The 20,737-nt window shown below is 41.3% G+C and overlaps 1 protein-coding gene across 4 annotated transcripts in view; it reads left to right on the forward strand.

Moving 5' to 3' along the window:
• The window catches only part of St6gal2 (ST6 beta-galactoside alpha-2,6-sialyltransferase 2), a 65,578-nt gene that overhangs the window by 11,182 nt on the left and 33,659 nt on the right, over positions 1-20,737 (forward strand). The window lies entirely within an intron of this gene.

The following is a 20,737-nucleotide window of genomic DNA, read 5'->3' on the forward strand; positions in this document are numbered from 1 at the left end:
CCCTTCCCTCGGATCTGTGTAGTTTTATTTTGGCTTTTGAAATCTTGCTGTCTCCCTAAAGGTTAAGTTGAAACTGGGAGCTTGCCTGAGGCATGTGACTTAATTAAAAGGGTTATGTCATTCCCTCTCGGGCAACAGCAGATGTTTACCAGTGCTGGAAGTTGGAGACACTGAATGATTGTGAGTGGAAAATGGTGTGTTTACTAAATCACACAGGTGGAAACGGAAACAAAGAAGAGTGTGCCTGGAGCATTTATATAAATTGGTCCACGGTCCATTGATGATGGGCTAGATGCTGGACCATTACGAGGGACTAGGACTTGCTAGGAGTAAAGAGGAGACCTGAAGTGGACTCATCACGCTGTGGAAATCATTTTACTGGCATTCATAATCACTTTAAGTGAGTGTTAATGGCTTTGTGTGGGTTAGCTATTAACCGTTATCCTGCAGGCTGTCGCAGCCTGGCACTGCTGCTGCCTGATGGCCCCATCAGCACCTAAGCTGTGCCCTGTCTTCACAGCACAGCGCAGCACAGATTCAACTGGTCTTGAATTCACACACCAAGAAAATGATGTTTTTAAATTAAGAAAGCCAGGTCTACGATGAGGCGCCTAGGTGGGTCTCAGAGCATCTGTGTGTTGCTGTTGTTCACAGTAATATGCAAAATGCGAAAGTCTGGGAAAATCATTTCATGTTTTGTAATAATCGTAGATCTCTGCATACCCCAAGCCCTCTTCATTTTCCTTCTGAGTCATGCTAGGCCTGCTTAGCGGGCCTGCATCGCCAGCTGGTTTCTGTGTACTTTTAATTATGTTGTTGTCCTTAACAAGGATTCGGTAATAAGATGTGGTTAGAAAAGTCTTCTGCTTTTCTTCTGGAATACTGATGCCAGCCAAGGAAGATCCATTCTGCACTGAAACCAACTCATCAGTCAGAAAACATTGCTGGAAAATTCATGAGCGTGGACACTGACAGTGCCTTCAAAAGGATGCTGGGCATGGGCAGAGGAGGATACTGGCCTTGGCATCTCTCTCTACCGACAGACTGGTGGACGCTGTGCCCGCCTATTTGCTGGATTTTCTCTTTTTACATTTTCACACTGCCTTATAATCCCTGGCCAGTGAAAATGAATATAGTGCGGGGGTTTCCTAGAAAATTGGCAAAATAGGTTGATTAGCGAGAAGTCTTGCCATTGTTTGTGCTCACGATTGTCTGTGGTAATTGGAAATTTCAGCATTTTGGGTTCTGTTAGTAAATTTGCTATTAACCATTTATTTCACACACCGCAATAATGACTTTTGTTTGTTTGAGGGAATGGCATAAAAGCCTTTTCTTTGGAAGCTTAGGGTGACATGTACTATGGAAGTTAATATCAGTGTTTGTCTGTCTGTCTGTCTGTCTGTCTGTCTCTCTCTCTCTCTCTCTCTCTCTCTCTCTCTCTGTGTGTGTGTGTGTGTGTGTGTGTGTGTGTGTGTGTGTGCGCGCGTGTGTATGTATGTATATCTGTGCCCTCCTCCATCTGTTTCCTCACACTTCTACCCAGAGTAATGTCTGTACAGAAGAGCCCTGAGCAAAGTGTAGGGACTCCCAGGTGACGGCTGTGTAGAGTTGGCCTGGTCCCTCTTGCCACTGGACTGGAGAGGGGCTCCCAGTAGCCACAGCAGTTAATTGTGCCTTTTTAGTCACATCAGGTATAGTGGAATGGCACTCCCATAGTGGCTGTCCTTGTTACATTCTTCACAAATGACTTGCCTGTCCCAGCTCTGAGGTTAGGAGCCTCTGGGCCAAGGTGGTCTGTTCCATCCTCCTCCCAGCCCGGAAGAGACCCTTACCTGAGCAGGTGTGATGGAGCACATCAGAAGCCCCTACACTCTTTCAACTTAGTACCAACTTATAGAAAGTAATGCACTCCAATAAGTAAAGTACTTAGTGCGTAGCTTGGTTTGTGTTTGGAGTTTTTCTTCTTTAAATCATCTGCTGATTCATACTCTCCAGACATACGCGATGCCTTTGGGCGTCACTTGGGAGCAGGGAAGCCCATCTGAAGGTTGGAAAATTCCTCGTTCAGAACAGAGATAACAGGCTGACTGGGTGAATGGTGTTTCCTTAGACTGGGTTTCCCCCAGAAGTCTGCAGTCACTTTTCCCGGTCCCCTGGAATGTCATGCTGGCCTACTGTCTTTCTCCCGTTCTTCCAGCAGCTCTGCAGTGATGACGGCATGCTCCAGGAAGCATGGTCAGCAAGGTTATTGTTGCTCTGGGACCTGCACATAGATATGTAGTTTATTATGGCCAGTTCTAAAAATTTATGACCTATGAAAAGTTTATTTTTCAGAGTGTAGCCAAGGTCAGAGTGAGGCTTTTCATCAGAAACCGCTGTCACTGAGTTCTACCACCTGTCAGAACGTTTGGCAAGCTGTAGAGGGCAGCCAGGGAAGGGACCCAGGCTCTACTCACCAAGCTCAGGCTCAAACCCTAGAGGAAAATTGAGAATCGCTCTTCCCCACCACCATCCATTTTGTTGTTGTTGCTCCTCTCCCCCCACCCCACCTTCGTCTTTTAAAATAAAGAAAACAAAACAAACAAAATAAAGAATTAAGTACATCTTAAGCTTCAGGTTCTACCTCTCTACTAAAGGCTCTTTCGTGACAAGCAGTATTTTGAAGGGCTATCCAGAAGACTTGCACAGGACTCAAGGTCAGTATCCTTGCTCCCATTCAGAACACAGCAAGCTAGTCAAAGGAGGTGGAGTTGACTGCTATCTAGCCCGTATAACTTTAGCAGCCTGGGATAAGCCACGTGGCATTTTTGTTTCACATTAACTTTTTGGATAATGCCTTGTTCTGAGAAGGGACGTTTGGTTGATGTCACTTAAAAGCCAGATGGCGGTTTGGGGGGAGAAAGAGCAGTAGAGCTTTGGGGTGGAAATCCTCGGTCTTGCTCCCTCCAGCTCATGGTTTTAATCCTTTACCTCCAGAGCACATCTGGTCCTCCCTGGAAAGAGTCCTTTGAAACTCAATGCCTCTCAGCAGCCAAGGGCATTTTCCCTGCCCCTCTTTCCTGTTTGTACAGTGCTCTAAACCATCAGACCTGCCAGGAGCTACAGCCTCTTGTCAGAGTAGTCATTAAATATGAGATGAGCCAGAGAGAGGCTTGTAGGCTATGCAACACTTGTTGTCTTTTTGTTTTCATTAAGGATATGAGAGGTGACTTTGCCCTACCTTTTACTGAAGTTTTAGTTGGGTTGATGTGTCTCCTCCACAACAGTTAGGTGTATTTAGCGTGCAGCGAGTGGATGGCAGAAGCTCCATTGAAAGATGCTCAGAAAAGACGGGTGGGTGAAGGGAATGAGTCATCAGTCTCCAGGACTCCATCTCCAGCTCCGCTGCTGACCTTGGAGCAAAGGTGGAAGTTTTGGACCCTGAGGAGCCGTTTACTGGAAACTGGGTAGATGTGTGCCAGTGCAGGGTAACTTTAGAGTCAGCCTGCTTGGGACTTCATGCTGCTATTTACAAAGCTGACTGTGGGATGCTGATCAGAATTAAAACGAAGTTTTGTTTGTTTGTTTGTTGTTGTTGTTGTTGTTGTTAAAAGCAGGAAATACGTGCTCTGAAGGGAAGGTAGGACTCCATGCTTGTGCTGTACTCTTTAGTCGGGAGAAGAGTGGGAGGAGGGGGAGGGAAATGGGAGGCTGGGAGGAGGTGGAAATTTGTTTTTTTCTTTCTTTATTGTCCTTTTATCAATAAAAAAAAAAAAAGAAACCCGAAAGGACAGGAGGGGTTCTATCATTGGGACTTTTTGGAGTGCAACTGTTTTGTTTTGCTTTGGAAGCAGCACGTGGTTCCAGCAGATAGGCTGACCTCTTTGACAGGTGAATTCCTCTCTTGCCTTAAGGCAGCCTGTTCACCTTGTGTTCTTGCTCAGGCTTGTTGAGCTCCGTGCATTTGTGACTGATCTAGTCCTGTGCTTGAGGGATATCAAGGATGCTGTTGTGCAAATAGGGGCAATGCATGTTGGGTACAGAGTTGACGTGTTACTAGTGTCTGTTCTGCTCGTTTAATCGGCTGCTTCTACTTAACAAACTTTTCAGACAGTAGCGGAAAGGCATTAGCTAGTGTGAGCCTTCCAAGCCTGACTACCTGCCCTGAAGACATCTCATGTATTTTCAGACAATGTTATTTCTTCTTACTATATCTAATATCTACAGCAATGGACTTTTGCAGGTCTCTCCTGTGTTCTGCTTGGTGACATCACATGGCTAGTTTAAAATTATTTATCTGAAGGGGAATAAACACCTACGGACACAGGCTAACAGCCAGGTGTCTTTCCCCGCTCTGCTTCTAGGAGAGTCAGCTGTAAAACATTAGCAAACTGCAGAGTCGCAATCACAAATCCCTTTTGGAAGAGTCATTCCATGCTGTGGCTACTGTGGCTGTTCTTCCAGAAGCCATTAGAGAAGGCAAAAAGGAAAAGGAGAATGGGGTGGTCATTCCCTGAGCAACAATAGCTGGTGAGACATTAATGGCCTTTTATCTGAAATCTGATTAACATCCTCTTCCAGATGAGACTACCCTAGTCTTGCAGTTGGAGAAGCTTCTCTGGGGCTTCTTAATCTTCCCAAGTTGATAAACTTAATAAACAAAAAAGATAAAACAAAACCCAGCTTAGAAATGTTCCTAAATCCAGGTATTTGTGACTCAGCTGCTGATTATCCTTGCCTTAGTCAATGGGAGTAAGAATGTATTGGGTTTCGTTGTGTGTAGTGTGGTACTGGAGATGGAACCCAGGGTCGTACATGTAATAGGCAAGTGATTAATCCCTAATCTATAGCCTCACCACAGGGGTGGAGCTGCTTGTGAGGTGCTGTGTGTGGAGGAAGGCGTCTAAGAAGGCCAGGAAAGGCCTTAAGAAAACTGAGCTTGCAACAAGCCAGGACATATGTGCCCGGGATCCTGTGTGGTCTCCAAAGTTGAAATAAGAGGCTGTTTTGGTAGAGGTTGTAGGAGGTAGAGTTGGCAGATTATGGTCAGACAGATATCTAAGGGTAATTTTCTAATTCCAATCAGTTTGTTGAATATTGTGTTAGAAACTTCCCAAGAGTGCCAAACCACCGAAGCACACCTGGAATGCATCTTCTTCTGGATTTCACACATATGCTCCAGTGTGAAGATTTCCTAAGACAGCTCCTGGGCCATGGTCCAGTGAGTCATGGATCGAACCCGGGATGGTGCATTTTGAACACACCTTCTTCGAGATTTCAAAGGATCAGCAGGCACCGAACATTGGGAACTGCTGTTTTACAGCTTCTTGGGTATCCACAAGGAAAGAAAAGACACACCCTCGATTGCCGTGATCTTCCCAGCTCCTTTTCACTTTATAACCAGTCTATATGGATCTCCACAGTTGCCATGAGAGATTGCAAGCAGTTAGTTATTCTTAATCTACAGTTGAGGGAACTCATCTTCAGAGGGCACAAGCTAACGAAGCAGCACCAGGTCTCCCCATTAGCTGTTGTCAGACCCAGACTTCTGGGTATTTTGCCAATGTGCTTTTCTTGGGTGCACACAGTCTCACGGTAGCTCCTGCCAGCATGCTGTGAGGCTGTCACTTCATGGTGGCCTGCTTCAGTACCCGTCTCAGAACCATGGTGCTTTCAGCTGTGGGGAGGATGCCCTGTGCTTGCCAAATAATTGTGAGTTCCTTTGGAATAATCCCTCAAGATTCACAGTGAGCAATCTCACTTTTGAGATTCCTTGGTCTCAGTTCACACAGCAACCGATCCTAAGCCACAGTTACAAACTTTGCAACATTCCCACCCACAGGATCTACATTATATGAGAGGGAACCCTTTGAAGTTAGAGCACCGGGGGACAGCCATAACCATTTGAGTTTGTGTAAAATACACACTAAGGTTGCTGCCCCGTCCTGAATATAACTAGTGACACATTCCTTAGAGCATATCTTTGCCAATAAGTGACATATGTGTGTGCCCTGGATCAGAATCCATGATCCCATCAATCAATACCATTGGATGATGAGCTCATTCACCAGCTGTAAGTACATCTCTCTCTTTTCATTGCATGGTGCCAGAATAAAACTGAGAACAAGACAATGAACGTGACGCCAGGTACCTGTGCATCCTATCTTCATCCAGCTAGCTGAGTGACCCTGTGTAACTTGCTCCATTTGTCTACTTCTTTTAGAAGGAAACGTTGAAGTTTTTGTAAGGTATGCTCCAGAGACTATAACTCCACTGATAGCATGGTCTTCGGTCTAGGACAAAATATTTGCATGTAAGTCACAGACTCATGGTTCTGCCCTTGTGTTCATTTATTTGGGGCCTGAGACAATGGCAATGGATTTTGCCTATCAAATTCTTTGGATTTAAATAGCTCAGTGATTTGGTTGGCTCAATACTTGGCCACATTGCTTGTTTGCATGGCTGTCTGTGTCTGGGGGAACCTGCTCCACATCTTGCTTCAGATTTGTTCCTGGGTTAGCAAGAGGCTTCCATTCATCTCACTGTGTTTCTCCATTGATTCTACTTTAGATCTGATACTTTATCTCATTGAAGAACTGGGACTCAAACTTTTGTTCTGACAAGAGAGTCAACCACGCTGGCAAGTACTTGCTATAGTAAAAACCCACAGTAGCCATACATGACGTAATTTGAGCATTACATTCTGAAAGAATCAGAACATTTTAGGGAGTATATTTTTTTCTTTGGAAGGAAAGCAGTAACCTTACATTGTTCAGAAATGAGTTGTAGATACAGATTTTTTCCACCTCATCTGACATCTTAAGTGAAATTTGACTGATGAATTCACTGTTTCTTTGATAGACATCATAAACATTTTTCCTTTTTCAAAAAGCAATCTAGGGAGTGTGTATTTTTAGTGTGGTTAAGGCTGTGTTAAATTGGTGTAAAATAGTTGCCGCAAACATTTGTAGAGGAAATGAAAAAAAAAAGCTTTTATTCAAATAGTGCCAAGAGCCGAAATAAAATGAACAAAGACAAACTGGGATGAAAGGCAACATGTAAAAAACGGGGCTGCTTTAAGGGCGCACGGCAGTGGCTTTAGTACTTCATTTAAGCTGTGTGTCACATACGGAATAATCTCTAGCAGTTTTATATCTGAATATAAGTGACTTACAAGGGATATTTGTTGAGTGAAAAAATAATTTCTGCTGCAAGAAAAAAAATGTAGTTTACTCGACATGGATGTTAGTTTCAGATACAATAATTGCATGTCATTTATATACTTACCCAGGAGCATGACATATCGACATCAGCTCTTTCACTCATTTACGGAAGGCTTTCATGTCATAAAGACATCATTGCTGCTTATCTTCACTAATTCTGGGACCGTCGAAGACTATTCTCTTTCATTTGTCTGAAGTGATTGGGCCAAGTCATGCTTCAGATTTCAGATGACTTTGATTTGAAATTTTTTAAAATGTGAGTAATGAGGTGTCTTGGGGAAGGGACCGATGTTTAAGCATGGAATTGTTTTATGTCATGTGTGTACCTTCTAGACAGAATGAAGGCAATTTCACTTCAGATTTCAAGTGTGCTTTCATTTTGTGTAAAGCCACACACAGGAGTCAAAAATGGAGTTTTCTATTTGTGGCCCAGTGTTGGCCCTCAAAGGTTCAACTCTTGGAGCATTTTGAATTTTAGATACATAATCATGTATCTATAGATGGGCTTTCACCTCAAGGGGCCGGTGGGCAATTTCTGTTTAAGCTGTGGCAGTCTTATTACTTTCTCTTCTTTTCTAGTTCTATATATCATAAGTTAGACTTCTAGAAGTCAGCGCTACATTGTTTCAAAGGAGTTTTAACAACATCAATTGTGGGGAAGAGTCTTTACTGAGCTTCAGGTGGGACCCTGCAGTCTGCTGTGTTCGGTATGCTCTCAAGTGGCATAGCAGCCTTGACATTACCAAAAGCTGGCAGTATTCATCACAGAAGTCAGCATAGCCAATTCACTGTGTTTATGGGATTGGTAAGAGGTGGCTGGATCCTTCTAAAGGGCATGTTTAAAAAGCTAGAACTTTCCCAAATTATAGTGCACATTGGCCAGGCTCTTAGCTGCTTTAGCTTTTCATTGTTGAGGTTCTTCCACTTGAAATGCATTCGAGAATCTTCACTCCTCGTGATCCATTCCTTCCCAGGTTAAATAGTTCAGTCTCCCTCAGGCCTTCCTAGGATACTCACTTAGAATTATTATGTCTCCAAATCTCACCTAAAACCTCTTTCCTTTTCAACCTCCTTGTTGTAGGCACTAAGGATGTGTGCTTCACAAGAGAGTCTACAGCCCACTAGAAAGGCCAGCGACACACATAAGTTTCTGGTCAATGTCAAACATCGAAACAAAGCCACCTAACCTGGGCAGAGAGGACACAGGAAAATTAGGAAAGCATTTCCAATTCAGTAAAACCAAAAGGAAGCTAGAGCAATCTGGAGAAGAATCGGTTAGGCAGAGGAAAGGGGCTATGCAAACACCACGTGGCAACATGAGTAGAGCGTGTTCAAGAAGTATTTTATGGGTGAGGGTTATAGGACCTCAATGATTGCCAACACCTGCAGGTGCTCAAGACCCTTACATAAAATGGTGTGGCATCTATAAAGTTTATCTGTACACACTCTTCTCTACTTTAATTATCTCTGAATGATTTATAGTACCAAATACAATATAGGTTCCAGATAAATACTTGCTGTACTCTATTGATTAGGGGGAAATGACAAGAAGAAAAAGGGGGGGCTTGTATGCGCTCAGTACCAACACAATTATTTTCCTAAATTATTTTCGATCTGCAGTTGACTTTTTTTTGTTATAAATCCTAAAGCCCTGGCTATAAAGAGCCAGTTGTATTTATCTTTTCAGCATTGTAAAATAGGTGCTTGGATGTCTGAGAAGGAAGAAATGAACAAAGCAGTAGGTGGGTGTGTAATGGACATCTGGGCTCATATGTACTCTTTCACACTTACACACAAACACCTGGGGCAAACGGGACCAGAGTGCAGGAAAGGAAAGACCTGGCCCACCACCACGGGCTTCTCCATCCACAGTAGTGCTGACTCTTATCCAGAGGCCCCTTAAACCAATGTCATCAAGGTTTCTGTAAGGACAGAACAACTTCAGAGTTCAAAAGTTAAAACTTACTGTGAAATGTTTTGAAAGTCCAACTTTACATACTAAATACTCAACTTTACTTTATATTTCATTCCAAAATATTTGGGCATATGTTCTAGAATGTAAAATCAATGTTCCTGTGTTCTCTACCTGAAAAGATGTGGCTGACTTATCCCATGACTTTTATGGATAGAGTCTTATTAGGGACCATGTGTTAGCGCCTTCACAACTTGACAATTCTTCTAATAGGTTTTTTAAAAAAAATAATTTATTTTTTCTATGTGCATTAGTGCTTTGCCTGCATTTACGTCTATGTGAGGGTGTTGGTTATCCTGGAGCTGAGTTACAGACAATTGTGAGCTGCCATGTAGGTGCTGGGAGTTGAATCTGGGTCCTCTGAAAGAGCAGTCAGTGCTCTTAACCACTGAGCCATCTCTCCAGTCCCATCCCCCAAACCAAATTTCAGTAGTGCTAATCCCACCTCACCACACCCTTTTTAAGGAAGCATACAAAAAACCACCGTCTCTACTGACATTTTTACCTGGCTGTGATTTCCACTGGGACTTTCTTAAACACATACAAGAATCATGTTTACCTTTAAACACACTTTGTGAGACAAAAAATTGACTAGGATCATTGTGACGTACTCACCAAATCTACGTTTTGACAGTGACCCATATAATAAAAAGTGGATGAATTGGTAGAATTGTCCTAATTTAAATCTTTTTCCCCAATACATCTTTTTCTTTTGGCTGTTTAGCAGCACTGTGACGCAGACCTCACCCTTTCTCTGATAAGCTGTGTCATGCAGCCTTTTTTCCTGCATATCTTGACCAGCCCATATGAACAACAGTTTGGGCTACACAGCCTTTGACAGAGTCTCACACCAGGATCATGGGTTCGCAATGGACTGAGGACACCCTTTATTCAGGAAGAACTGATGGTGGAGGAAGGAAAAACTGGAGCACCAGGAAAAGGCTCCATTATCCCTGGAAGTTGGAAGTCAAGATAGTGCTGCTACATAGCAGAGCCGTCAATTTTATATTCTTGGTGTTTGTGTAAGAACCAGGGATACTTCTCTTTCTGTAAAGAATAACGTAGGGGGTTGCTGGGAAGTTCACTGAGTCTTTAGATAGCTTCTGGTAAGATAGTCATTTTCACAATATTGATTCTTCCAATCCACACAGGAGGCCCTTTCATTTTCTAGTGTCTTTCTCGATTTCTTTCTTTATCTGGGTTTTCATCGGAGAGCTCATAACTTTGTTGGCGAGGTTTATCCCAAGTCCCTTTCTGGAATCTGTTGTGAATATGATTGCTCCTCAATGTCATTCTCAGTATGTTAAACTTTGGTGTGTAGGGAGGTTGCTGATTTTACATGCTCATTTTGTAGCTTGTTACTTTGATGAAAGTGTCTATCAGCTGTAAGAGTCTGGATAAGTCTTCATAGTATCTTGTATAGGGAATTGTATCACCCACAATTAAGGGGCCTTGACTTCTTTTTGCTTTATTGGTATCCCTTTCATACCCCTCTAGTCTTATTGCTTGAGGACTAACTATATTGGAATAGGCATCGAGTGACTATTGCCTTGTTCCTGATTGTAGTAGAAATGCTTTGGGTTTTTCCTCACTTTGTGTAATTTTGGCTGTACGTTTTTCAAATAAAAACTTCACTTTGTTAAGATATATCCTTTTTCTCCCTGGTCTCTTTGCTCTTTTGTCATAAAGAGATGCTGGATTTTGTCGAAAGAATAGTTTGATGTATTGAGAAGATCATATAATTTCTGCCCTTAAGCCCATTTGTATTATGTATTACATTTATTGATTTCCATATGGCTTAGTTTCTATCCTTATTGCAATGATAAAATAACTTAATAAGACAACCTAAAAGAGAAAGGATTTCTTTTAGCTCCCAGTTTGAGCTACTGTTCATTATGTCATGGAAAAAGAGGGCAGCAGGAAGTTGAAGCACCTGGGCACATTGCATCCACAGGAAGGCTGCCTGTCTCTCTCTCCCCAATGATGAGATTACATGTCAAAATGATGAATGCCCATGATCAACTCACTCTTTCCACTACCTTTCATGATTCCACTCTCAGGGAATGGCCTTCTCTGCAGTTAAAATGGGCCTTCCCGCATCAATGATCATAGTCAAGATAATCTTCTGCAAGCATGACCAGAAACTAAATAACCCCTTAGGGATGTGTGTGGAAGTCTGTGTCCCAGGTGCCTTGACAGTTCACAGCTAGAATTACAATGTGTATTGAACCATCCTTGTATCTCTGCAATGAAGCCAGGTTGGCCATGGTAAAGGAGCTTTCTCATATGTTCTTAAATTAGTGAACTATTTTATTGTTTGTGCATCTATGTTCATAAGAAAGATTTGTCTATTGTGCATGTGTGTGTATATTTACAATGTCTATTTTTGGGTATGTAGGACAACCTTGAATGGTATTTCTCAGGAGTCATCCACTTTGCTCTTTACAATAGGACTTCTCAACTGTCCTAGATTTTGCTGTCTTTCTCTGCCTCCCCACTGATGGGATTACAAAAGCACACCAAAATGCCTAGTTTTTTTACTTTAGGTTCAAACATCTTAATTCGTGTCCTCTCAAGCATAAGTACTTTATTGATTGACCTATTTTCCCAGCCCCTAATTTTCTTCATGTGTCATGTGTTGTATATTTTATCTTTATCAGCTTTGGGTATCATGGAAATACTGGCTTCATAGAAAGAGTTTTGTAGCAGTCTTTCTTTAAAAGAAATGTTTCATTGAGTGGCTTGAGATAGAGTGAGGTTACTTCCTTCCGCGATTCTGTTGGAATTCAACAGTGAATTCATCTGGTCTTGGGCTTCTTTTAGTTGAGAGATGTTTTATCATTGCTCTAATCCTGTTGCTTATTATAAATTTATTTAAATTGTTTATCTCATCTTGGCTTAATTATGGTATATCTTAAGAGTCTAGAGTATATCCACTTCTTTCAGACTTTCCAATTTAATATTTTTGTGGTACGTGGTTTTGCTTAAAATTTTTAGCCTCTATATTATGCATATGGCTGCTTTGCCTGCCTGTATGTCTGTACCACATTTGTGGCTGGTGTCCACTGAAGGCCAGAAGAAGGCATCAGATCCCCTGGAACTGGAGTTACTCAATGACTGTGAGCCATCATGGGTTCTTGGAATTGAACATAGACTCATAAAGAGCAGTCAGCTCTCTTAACTGCTGAGCTATCTCTCCAGCACACCCCATAAATATTTTTAAGGATGTTGCATTGATTTAATTAGTATTAGTAGTGGTGTGCCCCTTTGAAACTTTAATTGCTTTTAGTCTTATCTCTTGTTCTTTCATTCAGTCTGGCCAAGGATTTGCTTTTTTTTTAAAAAAATAGCTATGTTTATGCTTTGTATTTTGTTGTTGCTGCAATTGTAATTGTTTGCATTTTGCTTCAATACATTCTGCCCTAAACTATATTTATTTCTGTATACTGCTTAAGATCTGACTTGTTTTTCTGAGACCCAATGTGCATCATTTTTGTATTTATTTGAGACCTCACTGGATTTTAGTGTAGGTACTTGAGCAGTAAGCTCTCATTTTAGGATTGCTCTCACTACAGTACATAGGTTTCTCCAGTGTTTCAATAATCTTTATATCATTCTTGAAGTTAATTTTTCTTGATTTATTCAATGGTCTGTTCTTCATTCAACAGTATGCTGCTAAATCTCCTTGAGTTTGTATATGCTCTGTAGTTTATCTTGCTGTTGATAGCTAGCATTCCATTGTGGTCAGGTAAAATACAACTTTCTTGTCTTTACTAAGGCTTGCTTTGTGTCACATTATAAGAGCAATTTCAGAAGAATTCTGAAGGCTGCTGGGAAGAATTGTGTTCTGTACTGTTTGTGTGTGTCTAACAGACTGTGGATGTCTGTTAGATCCATTTGTTGGCATTTAACTTAAATGTTTCTCATTTATTTTTTCCTCAGAATGACCTATCAATTACTCAGATTATAGTATCAAAGTCACTGCAACTTTTTATTTGTAATCTTTGCTATTTTACTATCCCTCATTTGCGTCACTATTGCTCCAGCATGGCTTCATCCTTCCTGTAGCCTCATCGATGTGCTCATCTTCCTCTTCAGTCTGATAGAATCTTTGCAGCGTCTTCTATGGAGATGGCTTGACTGTCATTAATTCTTTTAGCCTATTCTTATTGTGGGAAGCCTTTTTTTTCTTCTCCCATTATGATGGCTAATTTCACTAGGTATACTATACATATAAGTCCTTCTGGGTTTTAAAGTTTCTTTAGAGAGACCAGCTATTATTCTGATGTGGTTGCCTTTATATGCCACTTTTTGCTCTCTTGTAGATTTAAATATGTTTTCTTTGCTTTTTATATTAATCTCTTAACTATACATTTTATGGTCTTATCTGCTTATCTTTCTAAATGCCTCCTGTACTTAGGTGGGTATCTTTCCATATACTTTGGCAATTTTCTGCTATGGGTTTTTTGAAAATATTTTCCCTGTCTTTGCCATGAAGTCCCGCTCCTTTTTCTTTGTTCATGATGCATAGATATGGTCTTTCCATCATATCCCTTAGATCTTCAATGTTCTTTTTATATGTTTTAATTACTTTACATTTATCATTGGTTAAATGTTCCAATTACTTTTCTGTTTTTTAAGGCTTGATATTTGGAACACCTTCTGAATTATTCTATTTTTCAGGGACATTTTTATTTGACATATTGAAGTTTTCATTTCTAGTATTTCAAGTTGTTTTTTTTTTCATTCTTTGAACCTCTTTATTAAATTTCACTTTCCTGTCCTGTATTGAATTCCTTATTTCCAATGTTTGTGTTGGGATTCACTCTGGAGTTTATTTTTGTTCTGTTAGGATTTCTTTGAAAATATCTATAATAATTCCTTTGTATCCTTTGTCTGGGGTTTCATTTTATTCACTCAGATTAAATTGTTAATTTGGAGAGGTATTGTATTGAGTTAGTTTATCATATTTCTGTGGTTTGCATTGGGACTTATGCATCTGGGGGCTATTTATTTATTTATTTTAATTGAAGACACCCCTATTCTTTTGATGCATATATTCACAATGTTCAAGATGGACCAGGAATAGGATTCAATTGTCATTTCCTACTGTAGACAGATGTTCAGGGTACAAGGTTAACACCCAAAACTCCTGTGAGAGTAAAATAATAATGTCTTAAATCTTTTTTCAAAGGGTAGAGCCACTTTGGAAATGTAGCAATCATCAAACAACTAACAGTATCTCCTTAAACATCAAATCTCCTTAAATGTTTTCTGAAATTGTTTAAGGGAGGAGTTATGTTGTATGACTTTATTGTGTTTCTTGGGATTTTGCATTGGGACTTAAGCATTAAGAAAATTCAAGAGCAATAGGACTGAATACACTGGTGTGTTACCACAGTGGAGTAACTGTGTTCAACAATAACTTCCTATTCACTTTGTGAAGAACAAACTAGAAGAAGGGAGCTAAACATTCCAAGGAAAGAAATGATAAAAGGGATAAAAATGGGAATTACCATACTCTGATGTATACACACTGTGCTGAAATATCATCCTGTACCCCGTAAGTATATATAATTATTATCTAAAGATTCAAAAAGAGGTGGTGAAAGTAAAAAAAATATATAACTCTGGGGCTCGGATTCTCTTCATTTTCTATACAAAGATGAAACTTAAAGTGCAGAAACTCACCCAAGTTCATGTGGGGGTAAGAGCTGTGGAATTAAACCTGTTCCACGGTGAGCCCTCTGCTCTTCATTTCCCTAAAAAATTATTACATTTTTCATGTGTTTAAATCAGGATATACATGTGTGTGTCTCTTTTCAACTGATAACATTGTCTCATCGAAGTTTTGACTAAATCTGGAATCTAGTGTAAAATACGCATTTTCTGTTTCATATTACTCTCTTAGCAGGAAGTCTTACCTAAAGGGCTTTAGAAATAAATACAAGAAAGTAATAGCAATTGGTGGTATTTCTGTCTTGATTTTTACAATTATTATGGTTGTTGCTATTATTTAAGATTATTATATACTTTACGTGTGAGAAAGCAGACACTAATAAAGAAGTTTATGAATTCAAATTTAATTATGGTAATATTTTCTATTCCGGGTCTTTAAATGCTTTTCCATGGTACACTCCTCCTCTTACTTATTAAAGTCTCTTTGCTCCCCTTAGAGGTGTTTAGTCGATGGATCTCTATGATGTGTTTTACTCTGTTACATAAATGGCCACTCTGTGTGTCTGCTTTACCAGCCTCTGACATCCTCCAGGTCATATTTGATATTTACTCATGGAGACAGCACTAATATGTTTAGTTTGTCTTCTATTTTTACTCTTCATGTAGGTCTTTACCCACAAACCCTCTTTCAGAGGGAGGAGCAAATGTCACGTGGAGCCTCTGAAATCTGCTCCAAGTTCCCTGAAGCCCCCTTTCTTCTTTGGTTCTTCAAAGGGGCCTCATTTTCTGGCCTTAAGGGACATGGGTCTTTGACTCTGCAGAATTCTTCCCGTTCCTGCTTTTACTATGAAGTAGGTTGTTCAAGGACAAAGCGCCATGTGACACATACCCACTCTTACCTTCAGCCTAATGAATATGTATTGAATGATAGCAGAATGAACTATAAGAAGCTGATTAGCACAGTGAATCCATTAGCAGATACTTATCAGTCCTTGCAGGGCAGGTTTACGTTCATGACTGAAGCAGCACGGATAGGGCTTTATTTAGGGAGGATTTATTCTGGACTTATTAGTTGTAGTCAACTTAGGTCACTTAAGGAGAGGGGTGATGCCTAATGGTAAACGCTCAAATGAACACAAGGGACCCAGTGTCCAAAACAATAGATACCAAACTTCTTAGGCCACTCTTTCTGTTTGTACAAACTATGGAATCTACATTTAAAAAATAGGAACTGAGCTCTGTTAGAGGGAGGCCCCTTGTTAGTTCCTGGCTGCTCGGCCCCTAAATAACCACACAGAAACTATATTATTTAAATCACTGTTTGGCCCATTAGCTTTAGCTTCTTATTGGCTAACTCTTACATATTAATTTTACCCATCTCCATTCATCTGCGTATTGCCACGAGGTCATGACCTACCAGCAAGGTTTTAGCACGTCTGTCTCTGGCGGCAGCTCCATGGCTTTTCCTTGACTCTGTTTCCTTTCTCCCAGCATTCAGTTTAGTTTTCCCCACCTATCTCTGTTCCCCTATAGCTCTGCTTTAGGCCCAAAGCAGTTCCTTTATTAACCAATGATATTCACAGCATACAGAGGGGAATCCCACATCAGGGCTCCCAGTGTGGACCAGACTCTGTGCTGAGCATGTCACTTTATTCATTCACTTTATAAGGCATGTACCACAGTCTAACCATTTAACAACCTAACCATAAGCAACCTACTACATACTATGACCTAGCAATTCAATAGCTTCATAGTATGATCTTATAGACAGAGAACAGCCTAATCATTCAATGATATTACCATAGAGTAGCCTAGACATACAAAAGACCTAACCATTTAACAACATTCAACAGCCTAACCATATAGCAACCTACTACATACTATAGCCTAGCCATTCAATAGCTTAATGGAATGACCTTATAGACAGAGACTAGCCTAACCATTCAATGATATAACCAAATAACAGCCTAGATATGCAAAATACCTAACCATATAACATCTTAACCATATGTTTTCCTGGTAACCATAAGTTTTCCTGGAGCTGCCTAGACCCTTTGCATAGGCTGAGAAGCACACACTGACACAATCATCCTCTTAAACAGCTAGGAACCTCTGGGGGGGGGGCAATTACAAGGCAAAGAATTTCCTCCATTTGCTATATTTTACTATTCCCAATCATTTATTTGAAAGAGAAGGTGAAGAAGGTCCCATAAGCCTCCCACTTCTTCTCTGAGTGTTAAAAACTGAGTAAGATGTTGCTGCCACCTATAGGAGGCTTGCAGTCATCTCCACTGTAGCTTGTTCCCATATCTGATGATTAACCATTGCCTTGGCACCTTCATACATCACTGCCTAACCCAATCACCATCAGAGATGTTTTCTCTGGCAGCTGATGCAGAGAACCACAGCCAAATACTAGGCACAGAGAGAGCCCAAATTGGAGCTCTCCATTGGGACCCTCCCCTTGGAGCTTAGAGAACCCTGAGGAAGAGGGGAAAGGAAGAATGGTAGGAGCCAGAGGGGTCTAGGGCACCAAGAGAATGTGGTCTACAGAATCAGCTAAGCCGGGCTCAGAGACTGAAGCAGCAATTATGGAGCCTGCATGGTTCTGCCTCAAGTTCTTGACATATATGGTTGTTAGATTGGTGGATTTTGTTGTGTGGAATTCCTAAGAGTGGAAGTGGGGGCGCCTCTGACTCTTTTGCCTTCTCTTAAGACCCCTTTCCTCCTGCTGGGTTGTCTCGCCCAGCCTTTATATAACGGTTTATGCCTAGTTCAACTGATACCTTAGGAAGCCTGCTCTTTTCTGAAGGGAAAAGAGGAATGGATCTAGGTGTAGGAATGGATCTGGAGGAGTGAATGGAGGGGAAAAGGTGGTTGGGATGTGTTGAAAATAAAAAGGGAGGAACAAAAATAAAGGAGGGAAAGAGGGAGGAGGAAGGAAACACGCAAGCCAACTCACACCTTTGCCAAGGGGGTCCATTCCCCTTTCCCCTTCCTGACATAAGAAGGCCTGTATTTCCACATCCATCTGGACACAAACCATGACCAGACCCTGTCGCAGGAAAGAGACCTATCACTCTATCAAGGGGGACTGCCCTTCCCAAGACAAAGATTTGATGTTCTCCTTAGAAAGGGGCTAGTGTCCCATCACCAAAAAGCTCCCCTGACTTTCCCTTCTTTTCTTCTGAACATTGGCCTAAAATTGGGCTGAGATTCTTAGCCTTCTGTACTTAGCTATGTACAGACTTTCTTATGTTTACAAAGTGAAGAAAAGAAAGGGGGCATTTATAAAGAGGCCCATGAGGTTAGGAGGTGATAGATTTCCCGCCAGAGAACTGTTCCTTCCTCTCGTGTGTGACATCTTCTCAGATGTCACAAGAGCTAATTTTAAAGAAAAACATTGCGATGATCATTAAAATGCAGGTGTCTCTCCATAGCTCACAAGTTAAATCTTTATTATTTCAGTGTTAGATAAATAGTTAGATTGGAAATTGGTGCCCACAACTCCTTTGTACAAATAAAAAATGCAAGTGGTTCTGAGACTCACAGAAAACCTGGCCATTGGGGTCACAGCAAACATATCAAAGCATATTAAATACCACCACCATCAACAACAAACTTGAACCCCCAAAACTGATGATAAACCTTGTCAACCTCAGGGCTGTAGAGCGACATCCTTAAAGAGGCCTAGGATTAAACTTTTTGCTCTTGTGCAAAATAGGAACTTAGCTGGTTGACATCATGCCGTACTGTACCATTTGAAGAAGTGTTTACATTTCATAATGTAATCTGACAACGTGTGATAAATTGTGCCTTTGAGAAACTATCATTTCTTTCAGAACACTTTGAAGGAGAATTTCAACATTCCTCTGTATAATTATGATTATCGCTAAGACAACTGGGCTCTTTGGTTGGGTGGGGGAATCCATATCTAAGCTGAGGAAACCCACAAACCTTTCTAGATAAGCAAGAAAATTAGAATAATTTCAGGGATGGATAGGTTCCCTATGAAAAAATACAGAATTTATCTGGAGGTTTGTCTAGACAAGAAACTGAAGTAGAAGAAAGGGTGGGTATAGGACAGAGGTAGAGCCAATAACAGAGAAGGTCCTCTAGGAACCAAATCCTTCCTGCTGCTACGTAATAACTGAGAGTGTCTGTGGAAGGGAGAGGAAGCCACACTGGTCCAGGATGCTGACAATCTTGCCACAGCTGTTCTCAGGGGGAAAGTGGCAGGGACTTGACAGCCCCAGTCACTTAACCCTCATTGACAATATACACATGAAGGTCTGATTAGGGAGCACTTTCCCCTGGCATCTGGGGGCAGATGATTTGCCTGATGGGGCCTCTTATCCGTCTCTGGTGGCATTTATATCACACCAGCTAATGATGACATATAGCAGTGAGGGTAACAGGTAACTCTGCTTAAGTGATGTCATTATAATATTTCAGATGTACTGTAATAGGGAAAGGCTGCTTTCTATTGCATAATAAAAGCCTCCATTTCACATGGAAGAGGGTTGTATGCTTTAACCTTGATGCCTCTTGCCTTTATGTCCTAGATCTATTAGAAACATGCACTACCGAGAATAAGCAGAAGGAATTCTGTGTATTTAGCTAGCCAAGAATCTGCCGCTGTTTTGAGATTTAATCATTTTGGAGAGCGGTCTCTTAATTAACAACAGCAGGCTTGCCACCACCAAAGTTGCAGTGAAGGTTTTTGGATTATTAAAAGTTGAAGCCTGCTCACGAGTGGAGGCAGCTAATCTCCTCCTCCTCTCTGTAATTACTGTGTCAGGAAGCACGTGCATCTCACCTGATGGAGAATTGCTGTTCCTTGCCTTGAGATTCTTTCATTTTGTGCAGCTCTGAGGATCTTCAGTTTCTCCTGCCTAGCACACGGGGCAGGAAAGAACAAACGGCCACGGGGCCTTGGGTACCCGGCAGGACCTTCTCTTCCAAGTGTCCCCAGACATCTTCTCATTATTTTCCCTCCCTACTGTGCCAGCCATCATTTCCCTTGGCAGAAAAGGCTTCCCATCTCTCTTTCAAGGAAAACGGCATTTTTGTATTATGATGCAGCTAGTCTGTAATCTTGGGAATCATACTGTCTAATTCAGCAGCTTCACCTTTGTATTTGACTTCCCCGCAGCTTCCTGCAGCCACTAAACTATAAAGCAACATGAATTCATGTAGTATGGGGGCCATGGCCCCTGCGGCCAGAGGTTTCTGTCTCCTTTCCAACAGCTCAAAGCTGATTTTCTTATTTTATACCCCCGACTCTGCACACACCTCATCTTTATCTGTAGGTTATAAAAACATTCTTACGGGCTAACGCTGCAATGATGTTATTATCTTTCTCATGTTACCCAACCAAATGCTGCTGCTCAGAGTGGCGAAACCATTCCCAGTCAGAGTCAGGAAGGCAGGCTTTCAATTTCACACCTTCAGCCGTGGGATGAGGTGAACGCTGGAGGACTCCTCTCCTCTTTGTCGTAGGATCCTTTCTGAAACTCTACTTCAAATTTTCAAATATCCTGTGTTAGGACTATGCTCATTATACTAATGAAGTGAGTCACGGGTCCTACAAACCTTTAGGGTGGGGACTTCAGAAAGGCTAACAATGTGAAATTTCTGGGTGGGAACTTGGCGTTAGCCTCTAGCAAAAAAAGGAAAGCTGTGGACTGAGTTTAGTCTCAAGACTGCCAGGCATAATCATATAACACAACCTCCATAAAATGCTGGCACTGAGGTTTAGCAGAGCTCTCTGACTGGTAAAGATTTGATATATCAGGAGTGTTTCATGTATCCACCACCTTGTGGGCATTGTGTATATAAAACTAAAATAATTAACTATGCCATTTTGCTTGGGTTTGTTGAC

Source organism: Microtus pennsylvanicus, chromosome 7 (assembly GCF_037038515.1).
Source record: "Microtus pennsylvanicus isolate mMicPen1 chromosome 7, mMicPen1.hap1, whole genome shotgun sequence".
Classification (NCBI taxonomy): domain Eukaryota; kingdom Metazoa; phylum Chordata; class Mammalia; order Rodentia; family Cricetidae; genus Microtus; species Microtus pennsylvanicus.